Source organism: Musca domestica, unplaced genomic scaffold (assembly GCF_030504385.1).
Source record: "Musca domestica strain aabys unplaced genomic scaffold, Musca_domestica.polishedcontigs.V.1.1 5, whole genome shotgun sequence".
Lineage (NCBI taxonomy): Eukaryota > Metazoa > Arthropoda > Insecta > Diptera > Muscidae > Musca > Musca domestica.
The window spans coordinates 64021-87960 of record NW_026712346.1 but is presented as its reverse complement, the minus strand read 5'-3'; the positions used below and the strand labels follow the sequence as shown (position 1 = coordinate 87960).

Genomic DNA, 23940 nt, shown 5'->3' with positions numbered 1-23940 from the left:
CGAATTACTGTAAAAATGTTCAGAAATATGCAACTAGCAAACAAATACATTAAAAGTCGTTCTGACAATGGCGTATGTGATTCTGCATCATTCGTTCTGCTATAAACTCATTGGTTCTATTTTTTTTGAAGATTTTGACATTTTCACAAACTTCTGTAAAAATGTTCAGACGTGTGCAATCAGCAAACAAATGCATTAAATGTCGTTCTGACAATGGCGTATGCAATTCTGCATCATTCATTCTGCTATAAACTCAATGGTTCTATTTTTTGTATGGACAGTCAAAATTTTGGGATATCGACATTTTCACAAATTTCTGTAAAAATGTTCAGACGTGTGTAATTTGGAAATAAATGCATTAACAGTCGTTCTGACAATGGCTTATGCGATTCTGCATCATCCATTCTGCTATAAACTCAATGGTTCTATATTTTCTGTGGACAATCAAAATTTTGGGATATCGACATTTTCACGAATTACTGTAAAAATGTTCAGAAATATGCAACTAGCAAACAAATACATTAAAAGTCGTTCTGACAATGGCGTATGTGATTCTGCATCATTCGTTCTGCTATAAACTCAATGGTTCTATTTTTTCTATGGACAGTCAAAATTTTGAGATATTGACATTTTCACGAATTTCTGTAAAAATGTTCAGACGTGAGCAATTAGCAAACAAATGCATTAAATGTCGTTCTGACAATGGCGTATGCAATTCTGCATCATTCATTCAGCTATAACCTCATTGGTTCTATTTTTTTATGAACAGTCAAATTTTTGGGATATCGACATTATCACAAATTTCTGTAAAAATGTTCAGACGTGTGCAATTAGCAAATAAATGCATTAACAGCCGTTCTGACAATGGCGTATGCGATTCTGCATCATCCATTCTGCTATAAACTCATTGGTTCTATTTTTTCTATGGACAGTAAAAATTTGGGATATCGACAATTTAACGAATTTCTGTAAAAATGTTCAGACATGTGCAATTAGCAAATAACTGTATTCAATGTCGTTCTGACAATGGCGTATGCGATTCTGTATCATTCATTCAGCTATAACCTCATTGGTTCTATTTTTTTATGAACAGTCAAATTTTTGGGATATCGACATTATCACAAATTTCTGTAAAAATGTTCAGACGTGTGCAATTAGCAAATAAATGCATTAACAGTCGTTCTGACAATGGCGTATGCGATTCTGCATCATCCATTCTGCTATAAACTCATTGGTTCTATTTTTTCTATGGACAGTCAAAATTTTGCGATGTCGACATTTTCACGAGTTTCTGTAAAGATGTTCAGAAATATGCAACTATTAAACATATACATTAAAAGTCGTTCTGACAATGGCGTATGTGATTCTGCATCATTCGTTCTGCAGTAAACTCAATGGTTCAATTTTTTCTATGGACAGTCAAAATTTTGAGATATTGAAATTTTCAGCAATTTCTGTAAAAATATTTAGACGTGAGCAATTAGCAAACAATTGCATTAAATGACGTATACAATTCTGCATCATTCATTCTGCTATAACCTCATTGGTTCTATTTTTTATGAACAGTCAAAATATTGGGATAACGACCTTTTTACGAATTTCTGTAAAAGTGTTCAGACGTGTACAGTTAGCATATAAATAAACTATAAGTCGTTCTGACAATGGCGTATGTGATTCTGCATCATTCGTTCTGCAGTAAACTCAATGGTTCAATTTTTTCTATGGACAGTCAAAATTTTGAGATATTGAAATTTTCAGGAATTTCTGTAAAAATATTTAGACGTGAGCAATTAGCAAACAATTGCATTAAATGACATATACAATTCTGCATCATTCATTCTGCTATAACCTCATTGGTTCTATTTTTTATGAACAGTCAAAATTTTGGGATAACGACCTTTTTACGAATTTCTGTAAAAGTGTTCAGACGTGTACAGTTAGCATATAAATAAACTATAAGTCGTTCTGACAATAGAGTATGTGATTCTGCATCATTCGTTCTGTTATAAACTCATTGGTTCTATTTTTGCTATGCACAGTCAAAATTTTGGGGTATCGACATTTTCACGAATTTCTGTAAAAATGTTCAGACGTGTGCAGTTCGCAAATAAATGCATTAACAGTCGCTCTGACAATTGCGTATGCGATTCTGCATCATTCATTCTGCTATAAACTCATTGGTTCTATTTTTTCTATGGACAGTCAAAATTTTGAGATATCGAAATTTTCAGGAATTGCTGTACAAATGTTCAGACGTGTGCAATTAGCAAATAAATGCATTAACAGTTGTTCTGACAATGGCGTATGCGATTCTGCATCATCCATTCTGCTATAAACTCATTGGTTCTATTTTTTCTATGGACAGTAAAAATTTTGGGATATCGACAATTTCACGAATTTCTGTAAAAATGTTCAGAAATATGCAACTAGCAAATAAATACATTAAAAGTCGTTCTGACAATGGCATATGAGATTATTATCATGCATTCTGCTATAAACTCATTGGTTCTATTTTTTCTATGGACAGTCAAAATTTGGATATATTGACATTTTCACAAACTTCTGTAAAAATGTTCAGCCGTGTGCAATCAGCAAACAAATGCATTAAATGTCGTTCTGACAATGGCGTATGCGATTCTGCATCATCCATTCTGCTATAAACTCATTGGTTCTATTTTTTCTATGGACAGTCAATATTTTGGGATATTGACATTTTCAGGAATTTCAGTAAGAATGTTCAGACGAGTGCAACTAGCAAACAAATACCTTAAGAGTCGTTCTGAATATGGCGTATGCGATTCTGCATCATCCATTCTGCTATAAACTCGTTTGTTCTATTTTTTCTATGGACAGACAAAATTTCTGTAAATATGTTCAGAAGTATGCAATTAGCATATAAATACTTTAAAAGTCGTTCTGAAGGTGGCGCATGCGCTACTACATCATCCATTCTGCTATAAACTCATTGGTTCTTTTTTTTTTCTATGCACAGTCAAAATTTTGGGATATCGACATTTTCACGAATTTCTGTAAAAATGTTCAGAAACATGCAACTAGCAAACAAATACCTTAAGAGTTGTTCTGACAATGGCGTATGTGATTCTGCATCATTCGTTCTGCTATAAACTCAATGGTTCTATTTTTCCATGGACAGTCAAAATTTTGGGATATCGACATTTACACGAATTTCTGTAAAAATGTTCAGACGTGTGCAATTCGCAAATAAATGTATTAACAGTCGTTCTGACAATGGCGCATGCGATTCTGCATCATTCATTCTGCTACAAACTCATTGGTTCTATTTTTTCTATGGATAGTCAAAATTTTGAGATATTGAAATTTTCAGGAATTTCTGTACAAATGTTCAGACGTGTGCAATTAGGAATAACTGTACTAAATGTTGTTCTGACAATGGCATATGCGATTCTGCGTCATTCATTCTGCTATAAACTTATTGGTTCTAGTTTTTCTATGGACAGTCAAAATTTGGAGATATTGACATTTTCACAAACTTCTGTAAAAATGTTCAGACGTGTGCAATCAGCAAACAAATACATCAAATGTCGTTCTGACAATGGCGTATGCAATTCTGCATCATTCATTCTGCTATAAACTCAATGGTTCTATTTTTTGTATGGACAGTCAAAATTTTGGGATATCGACATTTTCTCAAACTTCTGTAAAAATGTTCAGGCGTGTGCAATTAGCAAATAACTGTATTCAATGTCGTTCTATCAATGGCGTATGCATTTCTGCATCATTCATTCTGCTATAAACTCAATGGTTCAATTTTTTCTATGGAAAGTCAAAATTTTGGATTATGGACATTTTATAAAGGTTCAGACGTGTGTAATTTGCAAATAAATGCATTAACAGTCGTTCTGACAATGGCGTATGCGATTCTGCATCATCCATTCTGCTATAAAATCAATGGTTCTATTTTTTCTGTGGACAGTCAAAATTTTGGGATATCGACATTTTCACGAATTTCTGTAAAAATGTTCAGAAATATGCAACAAGCAAACAAATACATTAAAAGTCGTTCTGACAATGGCGTATGTGATTCTGCATCATTCGTTCTGCTATAAACACAATGGTTCTATTTTTTCTATGGACAGTCAAAATTTTGAGATATTGACATTTTCACGAATATCTGTAAAAATGTTCAGACGTGAGCAATTAGCAAACAAATGCATTAAATGTCGTTCTGACAATGGCGTATGCCATTCTGCATCATTCATTCAGCTATAACCTCATTGGTTCTATTTTTTCTATGTACAGTAAAAATTTTGGTATATCGACAATTTCACGAATTTCTTTAAAAATATTCAGACATGTGCAATTAGTAAATAACTGTATTCAATGTCGTTCTGACAATGGCGCATGCGATTCTGCATCATCCATTCTGCTATAAACTCATTGGTTCTATTTTTTCTATGGACAGTCAAAATTTTGCGATATCGACATTTTCACGAGTTTCTGTAAAAATGTTCAGAAATATGCAACTATTAAACATATACATTAAAAGTCGTTCTGACAATAGCGTATGTGATTCTGCATTATTCGTTCTGCAATAAACTCAATGGTTCAATTTTTTCTATGGACAGTCAATATTTTGGGATATCGACATTTTCACGAATTTCTGTAAAAATGTTTAGACGTGAGCAATTAGCAAACAAATGCATTGGCGTATACAATTCTGCATCATTCATTCTGCTATAACTTCATTGGTTCTATTTTTTTATGAACAGTCAAAATTTTGGGATAACGACCTTTTTACGAATTTCTGTAAAAGTGTTCTGACGTGTACAGTTAGCATATAAATACACTATAAGTCGTTCTGACAATGGCGTATGTGATTCTGCATCATTCGTTCTGCTATAAACTCATTGGTTCTATTTTTTCTATGCACAGTCAAAATTTTGTGATATCGACATTTTCACGAAATTCTGCAAAAATGTTCAGACGTGTGCAGTTCGCAAATAAATGTATTAACAGTTGTTCTGACAATGGCGTATGCGATTCTGCATCATTCATTCAGCTATAACTTCATTGGTTCTATTTTTTTATGAACAGTCAAATTTTGGGATATCGACATTTTCACGAATTTCTGTAAAAATGTTCAGATGTGTGCAATTAGCAAATAAATGCATTAACAGTCGTATGCAATTCTGTATCATCCATTCTGCTATAAACTCATTGGTTCTCTTTTTTCTATGGACAGTCAAAATTTTGAGATATTGAAATTTTCAGGAATTTCTGTACAAATGTTCAGACGTGTGCAATTAGGAAATAACTGTACTAAATGTCGTTCTGACAATGGCATATATAGTAGGCATGTAGATTTTTTGTTTGGATTGATTCTATTATTATTTCATTTGGCACCTCGAGAAAGTAAGGTTTGACAACCCAGATTACACGTGGATCTGTTCCACTGTCAAATAATTACATTTCACTATATTGTATTCCACCGCAATGGATGTTGTTCTATTTTTAGAATTCTGTAATTGTTCGACTCTTCATTCTTCTTCTTTTACTGTGAGGAATACGTGTAACATAGTTACATGGCTCATACAGTACTATAAGCGTTGAATCGCTAGATACTTCAGGATCACAGTAGCCCAGTGGTGATCATTGTAGACTCGTGGACAGGACACCCAGGTTCAATCCCTAGTTCGGTTGAGTTTTTTTTATTGGGAAATATTTTTTTTATTAACTCTTATTGTTTTGGTGAAATATAAACCTGAAATTACAACGATTTTTAACAACACTTATTTCGGGTAGGGAGAAATATGTCCGGCGAATTTAGTGTCGGAGGTGTTTCACCATATCTTCCCCTTTGCAAATGTGGTGAAAACTTATATTCTCTTTTGACGTAGTTTTTATTCGTTAAGTAAATACATGCACAAAAGACAAAACCATTGAATATGGCAGTAAAATTTGCTGGAGCCATTTTTAATTCTGGGAGTTTTTTGTGGTATAAGTGATTCAGCTATTTACGTAATTGAATTAGCCGAGGTTAGAAAAGCCAGTGATAAGGCAGACATCTTGATCAGTCACTTCTGCCTTTTCAATTGTGAACACCCAGAAATTATACTCGCTCATCAAAAGTATTGCGTAAAGGATTTTGTCTGTAAAAAGGATCAAACTGTTGGTGTCCTTTGAAAATTTTGCTTGAAGTGGAAGCTCAATTTAAAAATTTTGGCTTTGATTTTCTGTGGTATGAGCTACTCAAACCTAGGCATTTGCCAGCGATCATATTGGTTGGGTTGCTCCTTTTGATTTTCGGAGCTCACTTTTTTCCGTCAATTTGTTCTGATTTTTCGACAAGAATAAAATATTCTCTTGGTAAGAATGATTTTTTTACCTTAGGACATCCGAGCAGGAAGCTAATGTTTTTTTTTTGCAATCTTTCCTTTTCATCGTTTTCATAGGATTTCCTTTGATTCGATTTACTAACCCCTACAAGCGAAAAGGTGGTTATTACAAGAGCAACATGTGCAAGACCTACCCCAAACAGTTGCTTGTCTTCCATCGGGTGATAAACTAGACTCAGTTGACGGCGATTCTTGTGTTTTTCGGAGCTGCTCGCGATGATAATCGAAAGTGTTTAAAAATATCATTAAAATTGCGTAAAAGTTTCCTATAAGTTATCTTTTTTTAAACGAGCACAAAAATCCACCTCAAGTTGTGTTAATTTTCATAAAAAATATTAAGAATCTTTTTGTTAAATGTAATTATTAATTTCATTGCATTTGCCTAAATGTGTTTGTACGTGGTAATTACTGGAAACAGTTGGAAGTGAAACAGATAAAAGAACGTAAAACTATTGTTGTTGTGTAAGGCTTTGTGATCAACTCTTGCAAATAAATCGACGAAGGGGTTTTTGTTGTAACAGACAAAACAAACTTACATGGTTATGTTACTTCGTTCAGGTTGAACGAAAGCATAACAAGTGGAGAAAGATGTAAATGTTTATAAGTGCGGTTGTAAGATTTAGAAGATTTTCCAAAAGAATTTTAGTTTTATGTAATTCTTTTGTTCCTCTTCTATTGAGCTTACGATCTCGTCACTTGGGTAAAAAATGTTTTTTGTCATAGAAGTTATTTTTTTTTAAATAACTTCTGGGGAGAATATCCCAGACAAGAAACAAGGGAACTGATGAGGATTGGTGGCTCTTTCCGAAACCTAGGTATTCCCTGCCTTACCCCCTGGTAAACATTACTATCGTTCTCCACTCATAAACAAACGTTGTTTTTATAAAAACAACAATAATGGGATTTTGCCTGACGATTTTTGCAACAACAAAATACTATGGTATCCCAAACAAGCAAGCCAAACACTGTTCTATTAATAGACACAGGCACGGTCGACGAAGGGGTTTTTGTTGTAACAGACAAAACAAACTTACATGGTTATGTTACTTCGTTCAGGTTGAACGAAAGCATAACAAGTGGAGAAAGATGTAAATGTTTATAAGTGCGGTTGTAAGATTTAGAAGATTTTCCAAAAGAATTTTAGTTTTATGTAATTCTTTTGTTCCTCTTCTATTGAGCTTACGATCTCGTCACTTGGGTAAAAAATGTTTTTTTTTTTTTGTCATAGAAGTTATTTTTTTTTTTTTTAAAGAACTTCTGGGGAGAATATCCCAGACAAGAAACAAGGGAACTGATGAGGATTGGTGGCTCTTTCCGAAACCTAGGTATTCCCTGCCTTACCCCCTGGTAAACATTACTATCGTTCTCCACTCATAAACAAACGTTGTTTTTATAAAAACAACAATAATGGGATTTTGCCTGACGATTTTTGCAACAACAAAATTTAGATAAAACCTTAAATTAAAATCTAAAAAAAACTCATGCCAAGTGAACTAAAACAATGTTAAGTCCATCAGCATTATCCAGCAGCCATCGTATATATTTATCAACCTCACCCCCCTGAAAGGCCTTTCATCGTGGGAGCTCCAGCAAACCAAAAAGTAAGTCATAATATTGCATACAGGTAGACATGCATAGAGCAAATACAAATAGGTTCCACATTTGAGTTGACCGTTAGTTCTCTCTCATATAAACCGAAGTGGCAAATTCTTTTTCAACTTTATTAATTGTGAAAATATTTTTAAAAAAAATCCTGGTTTTTGGGAAGAGATTTACAAGTATTTTCTGGTTTGTATTTGCTCATATTCATGTCCGGCGGTCATATACAGTGCTGTACTAGCTGGATGGATGTGTTATTGTGTGAGCTAGTTTAATAGACAGATCTATGTTAAATCCAGTATCCTCCGTTAAATCGTTCACTGAGAAAATACAGTTTGAAAAGCTCTGCTTTCTTGTATGTGTGAATTACAGACCATTTTGGTTATTAATTTTTTGGAAGATTTTAATTACTTTAGCCACACATCCATCCTGCTATCAGTTTAAATACATTGTTTTATTATTTGTTATGTGCATTTTATAAAATTTTATCGACCAAATCGATCAAACACTGCGCTAAAATTTTAATGTAAAATTCTTGATGAACAAAGCCTTTGAGTGTGTTAGTGAACAATTGAAAAAGAGGTCAATGTACGAAACAGCTGATCGTTTTTTTTTTGTAACAATACAATATACTGAAATAATGAACGTACCTACTATTTATATGCAAGTTGATATACATAACCATATTTAAATTTTTTTTAAGCAACTGTTTCACAACCAACATTTCTATATTTTTGTCATTATTAATAATTGAATATTATTTAAATTTATAAAATATTCTTCTCAGAAACTATATTTATCTCAATTTTATTTTTAAATTACCATTGAATCACTTAATTAAAAAAATAGGTGTTAGTTTTTGAGAAAATTGGCATAGATAGTTTTCGATTTTCCTTAGTTAATACATAAATGATGTTCCTTTATAATTAATTTGGTTATTTTTAATTTTTCCTGAGGTATTAGTCCAACATTTTATATAGTTTTTGTAAGATGCTTTGAAATTTGTAAATTTTTAATTTTGCTGGGGTAATATGAAATTGTATTCAATAAATCTGATGTTTGTTATAAACATGTTTTGAATTGAGTTATAAAGGTTTGATTTAAAGGGTTCGGAAAAGTAAAGTAGGGGTATGAATATGGGTTTACCAAACAAATATTTTTATTTGATTCATTATTTGGAATTTATACGGTAAACAGGAAGGGTGGGCTCACTATGCTGACAGCATCTTAGCATAGTCCAATCGTCATAGATGAAACAGATTTTCTGTCCATTTTTCTAGGAGCTATGGGTTATCGGTGCTATTTCCAATCGTTCCGACAGTTTCTCATTTCTTCTCGTCTTTTTTATCTTTTTTCTGAATTGTGCACGCAAAAAAAATAATAACTGGTAGTTGGTATTCACATTGATGGACTATGGAAAGATCCCCCCCATTCGACGAGCAATAAGGCTGGTGATATTTGCGTGCCAGACCAAGATGTTCATCATGAAAACATTTGAAGTCTATTTTTAATAAATTACACCGATACATACTACACATATGCGATTCTGCATCATTCATTCTGCTATAAACTCAATGGTTCAATTTTTTCTATGGACAGTCAAAATTTTGGGATATCGACATTTTTACGAATTTCTGTAAAAATGTTCAGACGTGTGTAATTTGCAAATAGATGCATTACAGTCGTTCTGACAATGGCGTATGCGATTCTGCATCATCCATTCTGCTATAAACTCAATGGTTCTATTTTTTCTGTGAACAGTCAAAATTTTGGGATATCGACATTTTCACGAATTTCTGTAAAAATGTTCAGAAATATGCAACTAGCATACAAATACATTAAAAGTCGTTCTGACAATGGCGTATGTGATTCTGCATCATTCGTTCTGCTATAAACTCAATGGTTCTATTTTTTCTATGGACAGTCAAAATTTTGAGATATTGACATTTTCACGAATTTCTGTAAAAATGTTCAGACGCGTGCAATCAGCAAACAAATGCATTAAATGTCGTTCTGACAATGGCGTTTGCAAATCTGCATCATTCATTCTGCTATAAACTCAATGGTTCTATTTTTTCTATGGACAGTCAAAATTTTGGGATATCGACATTTTTACTAATTTCTGTAAAAATGTTCAGACGTGTGCAATTAGCAAATAACTGTATTCAATGTCGTTCTGACAATGGCGTATGCAATTCTGCATCATTCATTCTGCTATAAACTCAATGGTTCAATTTTTTCTATGGACAGTCAAAATTTTGGGATATCGAAATTTTCACGAATTTCTGTAAACATTTTCAGACGTGTGTAATTAGCAAATAAATGCATTAACAGTCGTTCTGACAATGGCGTATGCGATTCTGCATCATCCATTCTGCTATAAACTCATTGGTTCTATTTTTTCTATGGACAGTCAATATTTTGGGATATTGACATTTTCACGAATTTCAGTAAGAATGTTCAGACGAGCGCAACTAGCAAACAAATATTTTAAGAGTCGTTCTGACAATGGCGTATGCGATTCTGCATCATACATTCTGCTATAAACTCATTGGTTCTATTTTTTCTATGGACAGTCAAAATTTTGGGATATAGACAATTTCACGAATTTCTGTAAAAATGTTCAGAAATATGCAACTAGCAAACAAATACCTTAAGAGTCGTTCTGACAATGGCGTATGTGATTCTGCATCATTCATTCTGCTATAAACTCAATGTTTCTATTTTTCCATGGACAGTCAAAATTTTGGGATATCGACATTTACACGAATTTCTGTAAAAATGTTCAGACGTGTGCAATTCGCAAATAAATGTTTTAACAGTCGTTCTGACAATGGCGTATGCGATTCTGCATCATTCATTCTGCTATAAACTCATTGGTTCTATTTTTTCTATGGACTGTCAAAATTTTGAGATATTGAAATTTTCAGGAATTTCTGTACAAATGTTCAGACGTGTGAAATTAGGAAATAACAGTACTAAATGTCGTTTTGACAATGGCATATGCATTTCTGCATCATTCATTCTGCTATAAACTCATTGGTTCTAGTTTTTCTATGGACAGTCAAAATTTGGAGATATTGACATTTTCACGAATTTCTGTAAAAATGTTCAGACGTGTGCAATCAGCAAACAAATGCATTAAATATCGTTCTGACAATGGCGTTTGCAATTCTGCATCATTCATTCTGCTATAAACTCAATGGTTCTATTTTTTGTATGGACAGTCAAAATTTTGGGATATCGATATTTTTACAAATTTCTGTAAAAATGTTCAGGCGTGTGCAATGTCGTTCTAACAATGGCGTATGCATTTCTGCATTATTCATTCTGCTATAAACTCAATGGTTCAATTTTTTCTATGGAAAGTCAAAATTTTGGATTATCGACATTTTCACGAATTTCTGTAAAAATGTTCAGACGTGTGTAATTTGCAAATAAATGCATTAACAGTCGTTCTGACAATGGCGTATGCGATTCTGCATCATCCATTCTGCTATAAACTCAATGGTTCTATTTTTTCTATGGACAGTCATAATTGTGGGATATCAACATTTTCACGAATTTCTGTAAAAATGTTCAGAAATATGCAACTAGCAAACAAATACATTAAAAGTCGTTCTGACAATGGCGTATGTGATACTGCATCATTCGTTCTGCTATAAACTCAATGGTTCTATTTTTTTCAATAGACAGTCAATATTTTGGGATATCGACATTTTTACAAATTTCTGTAAAAGTGTTTAGACGTGAGCAATTAGCAAACAAATGCATTAAATGGCGTATACAATTCTGCATTATTCAATCTGCTATAACCTCATTGGTTCTATTTTTTTATGAACAGTCAAAATTTTGGGATAACGACCTTTTTACGAATTTCTGTAAAAGTGTTCTGACGTGTACAGTTAGCATATAAATACACTATAAGTCGTTCTGACAATGGCGTATGTGATTCTGCATCATTCGTTCTGCTATAAACTCATTGGTTCTATTTTTTCTATGTACAGTCGAAATTTTGGGATATCGACATTTTCACGAATTTCTGTAAAAATGTTCAGACGTGTGCAGTTCGCAAATAAATGTATTAACAGTCGTTCTGACAATGGCGTATGCGATTCTGCATCATTCATTCTGCTATAAACTCATTGGTTCTAGTTTTTTATGAACAGTCAAATTTTTGGGATATCGACATTTTCACGAATTTCTGTAAAAATCTTCAGACGTGTGCAATTCGCAAATAAATGTACTATTTGCGTGCCAGACCAAGATGTTCATCATGAAAACATTTGAAGTCTATTTTTAATAAATTACACCGATACATACTACACATATGCGATTCTGCATCATTCATTCTGCTATAAACTCATTGGTTCTATTCTTTCTATGGACAGTCAAAATTTGGAGATATTGACATTTTCACAAACTTCTGTAAAAATGTGCAGACGTGTGCAATCAGCAAACTAATGCATTAAATGTCGTTCTGACAATGGCGTATGCAATTCTGCATCATTCATTCTGCTATAAACTCAATGGTTCTATTTTTTCTATGGACAATCAAAATTTTGCGATATCGACATTTTTACAAATTTCTGTAAAAATGTTCAGACGTGTGCAATTAGCAAATATCTGTATTCAATGTCGTTCTGACAATGGCGTATGCATTTCTGCATCATTCATTCTGCTATAAACTCAATGGTTCAATTTTTTCTATGGACAGTCAAAATTTTGGGATATCGACATTTTCACGAATTTCTGTAAAAATGTTCAGACGTGTGTAATTTGCAAATAAATGCATTACAGTCGTTCTGACAATGGCGTATGCGATTCTGCATCATCCATTCTGCTATAAACTCAATGGTTCTATTTTTTCTGTGAACAGTCAAAATTTTGGGATATCGACATTTTCACGAATTTCTGTAAAAATGTTCAGAAATATGCAACTAGCATACAAATACATTAAAAGTCGTTCTGACAATGGCGTATGTGATTCTGCATCATTCGTTTTGCTATAAACTCAATGGTTCTATTTTTTCTATGGACAGTCAACATTTTGAGATATTGACATTTTCACGAATTTCTGTAAAAATGTTCAGACGCGTGCAATCAGCAAACAAATGCTTTAAATGTCGTTCTGACAATGGCGTTTGCAATTCTGCATCATTCATTCTGCTATAAACTCAATGGTTCTATTTTTTCTATGGACAGTCAAAATTTTGGAATATCGACATTTTTACTAATTTCTCTAAAAATGTTCAGACGTGTGCAATTAGCAAATAACTGTATTCAATGTCGTTCTGACAATGGCGTATGCAATTCTGCATCATTCATTCTGCTATAAACTCAATGGTTCAATTTTTTCTATGGACAGTCAAAATTTTGGGATATCGAAATTTTCACGAATTTCTGTAAACATTTTCAGACGTGTGTAATTAGCAAATAAATGCATTAACAGTCGTTCTGACAATGGCGTATGCGATTCTGCATCATCCATTCTGCTATAAACTCATTGGTTCTATTTTTTCTATGGACAGTCAATATTTTGGGATATTGACATTTTCACGAATTTCAGTAAGAATGTTCAGACGAGCGCAACTAGCAAACAAATACTTTAAGAGTCGTTCTGACAATGGCGTATGCGATTCTGCATCATATATTCTGCTATAAACTCATTGGTTCTATTTTTTCTATGGACAGTCAAAATTTTGGGATATAGACAATTTCATGAATTTCTGTAAATATGTTCAGAAGTATGCAATTAGCATATTAATACTTTAAAAGTCGTTCTGACAGTGGCGCATGCGCTACTACATCATCCATTCTGCTATAAACTCATTGGTTCTTTTTTTTCTATGCACAGTCAAAATTTTGGGATATCGACATTTTCACGAATTTCTGTAAAAATGTTCAGAAATATGCAATCAGCAAACAAATGCATTAAATATCGTTCTGACAATGGCGTTTACAATTCTGCATCATTCATTCTGCTATAAACTCAATGGTTCTATTTTTTCTATGGACAGTCAAAATTTTGAGATATTGACATTTTCACGAATTTCTGTAAAAATGTTCAGACGCGTGCAATCAGCAAACAAATGCATTAAATGTCGTTCTGACAATGGCGTATGTGATACTGCATCATTCGTTCTGCTATAAACTCAATGGTTCTATTTTTTCTATGGACAGTCAATATTTTGGGATATCGACATTTTTACAAATTTCTGTAAAAATGTTTAGACGTGAGCAATTAGCAAACAAATGCATTAAATGGCGTATACAATTCTGCATTATTCATTCTGCTATAACCTCATTGGTTCTATTTTTTTATGAACAGTCAAAATTTTGGGATAACGACCTTCTTACGAATTTCTGTAAAAGTGTTCTGACGTGTACAGTTAGCATATAAATACACTATAGGTCGTTCTGACAATGGCGTATGTGATTCTGCATCATTCGTTCTGCTATAAACTCATTGGTTCTATTTTTTTCTATATACAGTCGAAATTTTGGGATATCGACATTTTCACGAATTTCTGTAAAAATGTTCAGACGTGTGCAGTTCGCAAATAAATGTATTAACAGTCGTTCTGACAATGGCGTATGCGATTCTGCATCATTCATTCTGCTATAAACTCATTGGTTCTAGTTTTTTATGAACAGTCAAATTTTTGGGATATCGACATTTTCACGAATTTCTGTAAAAATCTTCAGACGTGTGCAATTCGCAAATAAATGTACTATTTGCGTGCCAGACCAAGATGTTCATCATGAAAACATTTGAAGTCTATTTTTAATAAATTACACCGATACATACTACACATATGCGATTCTGCATCATTCATTCTGCTATAAACTCATTGGTTCTATTTTTTCTATGGACAGTCAAAATTTGGAGATATTGACATTTTCACAAACTTCTGTAAAAATGTGCAGACGTGTGCAATCAGCAAACTAATGCATTAAATGTCGTTCTGACAATGGCGTATGCAATTCTGCATCATTCATTCTGCTATAAACTCAATGGTTCTATTTTTTCTATGGACAATCAAAATTTTGCGATATCGACATTTTTACAAATTTCTGTAAAAATGTTCAGACGTGTGCAATTAGCAAATATCTGTATTCAATGTCGTTCTGACAATGGCATATGCATTTCTGCATCATTCATTCTGCTATAAACTCAATGGTTCAATTTTTTCTATGGACAGTCAAAATTTTGGGATATCGACATTTTCACGAATTTCTGTAAAAATGTTCAGACGTGTGTAATTTGCAAATAAATGCATTACAGTCGTTCTGACAATGGCGTATGCGATTCTGCATCATCCATTCTGCTATAAACTCAATGGTTCTATTTTTTCTGTGAACAGTCAAAATTTTGGGATATCGACATTTTCACGAATTTCTGTAAAAATGTTCAGAAATATGCAACTAGCATACAAATACATTAAAAGTCGTTCTGACAATGGCGTATGTGATTCTGCATCATTCGTTCTGCTATAAACTCATTGGTTCTATTTTTTCTATGTACAGTCGAAATTTTGAGATATCGACATTTTCACGAATTTCTGTAAAAATGTTCAGACGTGTGCAGTTCGCAAATAAATGTATTAACAGTCGTTCTGACAATGGCGTATGCGATTCATTCTGCTATAAACTCATTGGTTCTAGTTTTTTATGAACAATCAAATTTTTGGGATATCGACATTTTCACGAATTTCTGTAAAAATCTTCAGACGTGTGCAATTCGCAAATAAATGTACAATTTGCGTGCCAGACCAAGATGTTCATCATGAAAACATTTGAAGTCTATTTTTAATAAATTACACCGATACATACTAAACATATGCGATTCTGCATCATTCATTCTGCTATAAACTCATTGGTTCAATTTTTTCTATGGACAGTCAAAATTTGGAGATATTGACATTTTCACAAACTTCTGTAAAAATGTGCAGACGTGTGCAATCAGCAAACTAATGCATTAAATGTCGTTCTGACAATGGCGTATGCAATTCTGCATCATTCATTCTGCTATAAACTCAATGGTTCTATTTTTTCTATGGACAATCAAAATTTTGCGACATCGACATTTTTACAAATTTCTGTAAAAATGTTCAGACGTGTGCAATTAGCAAATATCTGTATTCAATGTCGTTCTGGCAATGGCGTATGCATTTCTGCATCATTCATTCTGCTATAAACTCAATGGTTCAATTTTTTCTATGGACAGTCAAAATTTTGGGATATCGACATTTTCACGAATTTCTGTAAAAATGTTCAGACGTGTGTAATTTGCAAATAAATGCATTACAGTCGTTCTGACAATGGCGTATGCGATTCTGCATCATCCATTCTGCTATAAACTCAATGGTTCTATTTTTTCTGTGAACAGTCAAAATTTTGGGATATCGACATTTTCACGAATTTCTGTAAAAATGTTCAGAAATATGCAACTAGCATACAAATACATTAAAAGTCGTTCTGACAATGGCGTATGTGATTCTGCATCATACATTCTGCTATAAACTCATTGGTTCTATTTTTTCTATGGACAGTCAAAATTTTGGGATATAGACAATTTCATGCATTTCTGTAAAATGTTCAGAAGTATGCAATTAGCATATTAATACTTTAAAAGTCGTTCTGACAGTGGCGCATGCGCTACTACATCATCCATTCTGCTATAAACTCATTGGTTCTTTTTTTTCTATGCACAGTCAAAATTTTGGGATATCGACATTTTCACGAATTTCTGTAAAAATGTTCAGAAATATGCAATCAGCAAACAAATGCATCAAATATCGTTCTGACAATGGCGTTTGCAATTCTGCATCATTCATTCTGCTATAAACTCAATGGTTCTATTTTTTCTATGGACAGTCAAAATTTTGAGATATTGACATTTTCACGAATTTCTGTAAAAATGTTCAGACGCGTGCAATCAGCAAACAAATGCATTAAATGTCGTTCTGACAATGGCGTATGTGATACTGCATCATTCGTTCTGCTATAAACTCAATGGTGCTATTTTTTCTATGGACAGTCAATATTTTGGGATATCGACATTTTTACAAATTTCTGTAAAAATGTTTAGACGTGAGCAATTAGCAAACAAATGCATTAAATGGCGTATACAATTCTGCATTATTCATTCTGCTATAACCTCATTGGTTCTATTTTTTTATGAACAGTCAAAATTTTGGGATAACGACCTTCTTACGAATTTCTGTAAAAGTGTTCTGACGTGTACAGTTAGCATATAAATACACTATAGATCGTTCTGACAATGGCGTATTTGATTCTGCATCATTCGTTCTGCTATAAACTCATTGGTTCTATTTTTTCTATATACAGTCGAAATTTTGGGATATCGACATTTTCACGAATTTCTGTAAAAATGTTCAGACGTGTGCAGTTCGCAAATAAATGTATTAACAGTCGTTCTGACAATGGCGTATGCGATTCTGCATCATTCATTCTGCTATAAACTCATTGGTTCTAGTTTTTTATGAACAGTCAAAATTTTGGGATAACGACCTTCTTACGAATTTCTGTAAAAGTGTTCTGACGTGTACAGTTAGCATATAAATACACTATAGATCGTTCTGACAATGGCGTATTTGATTCTGCATCATTCATTCTGCTATAAACTCATTGGTTCTATTTTTTCTATATACAGTCGACATTTTGGGATATCGACATTTTCACGAATTTCTGTAAAAATGTTCAGACGTGTGCAGTTCGCAAATAAATGTATTAACAGTCGTTCTGACAATGGCGTATGCGATTCTGCATCATTCATTCTGCTATAAACTCATTGGTTCTAGTTTTTTATGAACAGTCAAATTTTTGGGATATCGACATGTTCACGAATTTCTGTAAAAATCTTCAGACGTGTGCAATTCGCAAATAAATGTACTATTTGCGTGCCAGACCAAGATGTTCATCATGAAAACATTTGAAGTCTATTTTTAATAAATTACACCGATACATACTACACATATGCGATTCTGCATCATTCATTCTGCTATAAACTCATTGGTTCTATTTTTTCTATGGACAGTCAAAATTTGGAGATATTGACATTTTCACAAACTTCTGTAAAAATGTGCAGACGTGTGCAATCAGCAAACTAATGCACTAAATGTCGTTCTGACAATGGCGTATGCAATTCTGCATCATTCATTCTGCTATAAACTCAATGGTTCTATTTTTTCTATGGACAATCAAAATTTTGCGATATCGACATTTTTACAAATTTCTGTAAAAATGTTCAGACGTGTGCAATTAGCAAATATCTGTATTCAATGTCGTTCTGACAATGGCGTATGCATTTCTGCATCATTCATTCTGCTATAAACTCAATGGTTCAATTTTTTCTATGGACAGTCAAAATTTTGGGATATCGACATTTTCACGAATTTCTGTAAAAATGTTCAGACGTGTGTAATTTGCAAACAAATGCATTACAGTCGTTCTGACAATGGCGTATGCGATTCTGCATCATCCATTCTGCTATAAACTCAATGGTTCCATTTTTTCTGTGAACAGCCAAAATTTTGGGATATCGACATTTTCACGAATTTCTGTAAAAATGTTCAGAAATATGCAACTAGCATACAAATACATTAAAAGTCGTTCTGACAATGGCGTATGTGATTCTGCATCATTCGTTCTGCTATAAACTCATTGGTTCTATTTTTTCTATGTACAGTCGAAATTTTGAGATATCGACATTTTCACGAATTTCTGTAAAAATGTTCAGACGTGTGCAGTTCGCAAATAAATGTATTAACAGTCGTTCTGACAATGGCGTATGCGATTCATTCTGCTATAAACTCATTGGTTCTAGTTTTTTATGAACAATCAAATTTTTGGGATATCGACATTTTCACGAATTTCTGTAAAAATCTTCAGACGTGTGCAATTCGCAAATAAATGTACAATTTGCGTGCCAGACCAAGATGTTCATCATGAAAACATTTGAAGTCTATTTTTAATAAATTACACCGATACATACTAAACATATGCGATTCTGCATCATTCATTCTGCTATAAACTCATTGGTTCTATTTTTTCTATGGACAGTCAAAATTTGGAGATATTGACATTTTCACAAACTTCTGTAAAAATGTGCAGACGTGTGCAATCAGCAAACTAATGCATTAAATGTCGTTCTGACAATGGCGTATGCAATTCTGCATCATTCATTCTGCTATAAACTCAATGGTTCTATTTTTTCTATGGACAATCAAAATTTTGCGATATCGACATTTTTACAAATTTCTGTAAAAATGTTCAGACGTGTGCAATTAGCAAATATCTGTATTCAATGTCGTTCTGACAATGGCGTATGCATTTCTGCATCATTCATTCTGCTATAAACTCAATGGTTCAATTTTTTCTATGGACAGTCAAAATTTTGGGATATCGACATTTTCACGAATTTCTGTAAAAATGTTCAGACGTGTGTAATTTGCAAATAAATGCATTACAGTCGTTCTGACAATGGCGTATGCGATTCTGCATCATATATTCTGCTATAAACTCAATGGTTCTATTTTTTCTGTGAACAGTCAAAATTTTGGGATATCGACATTTTCACGAATTTCTGTAAAAATGTTCAGAAATATGCAACTAGCATACAAATACATTAAAAGTCGTTCTGACAATGGCGTATGTGATTCTGCATCATTCGTTCTGCTATAAACTCAATGGTTCTATTTTTTCTATGGACAGTCAAAATTTTGAGATATTGACATTTTCACGAATTTCTGTAAAAATGTTCAGACGCGTGCAATCAGCAAACAAATGCATTAAATGTCGTTCTGACAATGGCGTTTGCAATTCTGCATCATTCATTCTGCTATAAACTCAATGGTTCTATTTTTTCTATGGACAGTCAAAATTTTGGGATATCGACATTTTTACTAATTTCTGTAAAAATGTTCAGACGTGTGCAATTAGCAAATAACTGTATTCAATGTCGTTCTGACAATGGCGTATGCAATTCTGCATCATTCATTCTGCTATAAACTCAATGGTTCTACTTTTTTCTATGGACAATCAAAATTTTGCGATATCGACATTTTTACAAATTTCTGTAAAAATGTTCAGACGTGTGCAATTAGCAAATATCTGCATTCAATGTCGTTCTGACAATGGCGTATGCATTTCTGCATCATTCATTCTGCTATAAACTCAATGGTTCTATTTTTTCTATGGACAGTCAAAATTTTGAGATATTGACATTTTCACGAATTTCTGTAAGAATGTTCAGACGAGCGCAACTAGCAAACAAATACTTTAAGAGTCGTTCTGACAATGGCGTATGCGATTCTGCATCATACATTCTGCTATAAACACATTGGTTCTATTTTTTCTATGGACAGTCAAAATTTTGGGATATAGACAATTTCATGAATTTCTGTAAATATGTTCAGAAGTATGCAATTAGCATATTAATACTTTAAAAGTCGTTCTGACAGTGGCGCATGCGCTACTACATCATCCATTCTGCTATAAACTCATTGGTTCTTTTTTTTCTATGCACAGTCAAAATTTTGGGATATCGACATTTTCACGAATTTCTGTAAAAATGTTCAGAAATATGCAATCAGCAAACAAATGCATTAAATATCGTTCTGACAATGGCGTTTGCAATTCTGCATCATTCATTCTGCTATAAACTCAATGGTTCTATTTTTTCTATGGACAGTCAAAATTTTGAGATATTGACATTTTCACGAATTTCTGTAAAAATGTTCAGACGCGTGCAATCAGCAAACAAATGCATTAAATGTCGTTCTGACAATGGCGTATGTGATACAGCATCATTAGTTCTGCTATAAACTCAATGGTTCTATTTTTTCTATGGACAGTCAATATTTTGGGATATCGACATTTTTACAAATTTCTGTAAAAATGTTTAGACGTGAGCAATTAGCAAACAAATGCATTAAATGGCGTATACAATTCTGCATTATTCATTCTGCTATAACCTCATTGGTTCTATTTTTTTATGAACAGTCAAAATTTTGGGATATCGACATTTTCACGAATTTCTGTAAAAATCTTCAGACGTGTGCAATTCGCAAATAAATGTACTATTTGCGTGCCAGACCAAGATGTTCATCATGAAAACATTTGAAGTCTATTTTTAATAAATTACACCGATTACATCGTAAGAAGGTCGTTACGAATTTCTGTAAAAGTGTTCTGACGTGTACAGTTAGCATATAAATACACTATAGGTCGTTCTGACAATGGCGTATGTGATTCTGCATCATTCGTTCTGCTATAAACTCATTGGTTCTATTTTTTCTATATACAGTCGAAATTTTGGGATATCGACATTTTCACGAATTTCTGTAAAAATGTTCAGACGTGTGCAGTTCGCAAATTAATGTATTAACAGTCGTTCTGACAATGGCGTATGCGATTCTGCATCATTCATTCTGCTATAAACTCATTGGTTCTAGTTTTTTATGAACAGTAAAATTTTTGGGATATCGACATTTTCACGAATTTCTGTAAAAATCTTCAGACGTGTGCAATTCGCAAATAAATGTACTATTTGCGTGCCAGACCAAAATGTTCATCATGAAAACATTTGAAGTCTATTTTTAATAAATTACACCGATACATACTACACATATGCGATTCTGCATCATTCATTCTGCTATAAACTCATTGGTTCTATTTTTTCTATGGACAGTCAAAATTTGGAGATATTGACATTTTCACAAACTTCTGTAAAAATGTGCAGACGTGTGCAATCAGCAAACTAATGCATTAAATGTCGTTCTGACAATGGCGTATGCAATTCTGCATCATTCATTCTGCTATAAACTCAATGGTTCTATTTTTTCTATGGACAATCAAAATTTTGCGATATCGACATTTTTACAAATTTCTGTAAAAATGTTCAGACGTGTGCAATTAGCAAATATCTGCATTCAATGTCGTTCTGACAATGGCGTATGCATTTCTGCATCATTCATTCTGCTATAAACTCAATGGTTCAATTTTTTCTATGGACAGTCAAAATTTTGGGATATCGACATTTTCACGAATTTCTGTAAAAATGTTCAGACGTGTGTAATTTGCAAATAAATGCATTACAGTCGTTCTGACAATGGCGTATGCGATTCTGCATCATCCATTCTGCTATAAACTCAATGGTTCTATTTTTTCTGTGAACAGTCAAAATTTTGGGATATCGACATTTTCACGAATTTCTGTAAAAATGTTCAGAAATATGCAACTAGCATACAAATACATTAAAAGTCGTTCTGACAATGGCGTATGTGATTCTGCATCATTCGTTCTGCAATAAACTCATTGGTTCTATTTTTCTATGTACAGTCGAAATTTTGAGATATCGACATTTTCACGAATTTCTGTAAAAATGTTCAGACGTGTGCAGTTCGCAAATAAATGTATTAACAGTCGTTCTGACAATGGCGTATGCGATTCATTCTGCTATAAACTCATTGGTTCTAGTTTTTTATGAACAATCAAATTTTGGGATATCAACATTTTCACGAATTTCTGTAAAAATCTTCAGACGTGTGCAATTCGCAAATAAATGTACAATTTGCGTGCCAGACCAAGATGTTCATCATGAAAACATTTGAAGTCTATTTTTAATAAATTACACCGATACATACTAAACATATGCGATTCTGCACCATTCATTCTGCTATAAACTCATTGGTTCTATTTCTTCTATGGACAGTCAAAATTTGGAGATATTGACATTTTCACAAACTTCTGTAAAAATGTGCAGACGTGTGCAATCAGCAAACTAATGCATTAAATGTCGTTCTGACAATGGCGTATGCAATTCTGCATCATTCATTCTGCTATAAACTCAATGGTTCTATTTTTTCTATGGACAATCAAAATTTTGCGATATCGACATTTTTACAAATTTCTGTAAAAATGTTCAGACGTGTGCAATTAGCAAATATCTGTATTCAATGTCGTTCTGACAATGGCGTATGCATTTCTGCATCATTCATTCTGCTATAAACTCAATGGTTCAATTTTTCCTATGGACAGTCAAAATTTTGGGATATCGACATTTTCACGAATTTCTGTAAAAATGTTCAGACGTGTGTAATTTGCAAATAAATGCATTACAGTCGTTCTGACAATGGCGTACGCGATTCTGCATCATCCATTCTGCTATAAACTCAATGGTTCTATTTTTTCTGTGAACAGTCAAAATTTTGGGATATCGACATTTTCACGAATTTCTGTAAAAATGTTCAGAAATATGCAACTAGCATACAAATACATTAAAAGTCGTTCTGACAATGGCGTATGTGATTCTGCATCATTCGTTCTGCTATAAACTCAATGGTTCTATTTTTTCTATGGACAGTCAAAATTTTGAGATATTGACATTTTCACGAATTTCTGTAAAAATGTTCAGACGCGTGCAATCAGCAAACAAATGCATTAAATGTCGTTCTGACAATGGCGTTTGCAATTCTGCATCATTCATTCTGCTATAAACTCAATGGTTCTATTTTTTGTATGGACAGTCAAAATTTTGGGATATCGACATTTTTACTAATTTCTGTAAAAATGTTCAGACGTGTGCAATTAGCAAATAACTGTATTCAATGTCGTTCTGACAATGGCGTATGCAATTCTGCATCATTCATTCTGCTATAAACTCAATGGTTCTATTTTTTCTATGGACAGTCAAAATTTTGGGATATAGACAATTTCATGAATTTCTGTAAATATGTTCAGAAGTATGCAATTAGCATATAAATACTTTAAAAGTCGTTCTGACAGTGGCGCATGCGCTACTACATCATCCATTCTGCTATAAACTCATTGGTTCTTTTTTTTCTATGCACAGTCAAAATTTTGGGATATCGACATTTTCACGAATTTCTGTAAAAATGTTCAGAAATATGCAACTAGCAAACAAATACCTTAAGAG

The 23940-nt window shown here is 33.1% G+C and overlaps 1 protein-coding gene across 1 annotated transcript in view; it reads left to right on the top strand.

The window, feature by feature from the left end:
* Positions 1 to 23940, top strand: part of LOC131805015 (uncharacterized) — a 37790-nt gene that overhangs the window by 6641 nt on the left and 7209 nt on the right. The window lies entirely within an intron of this gene.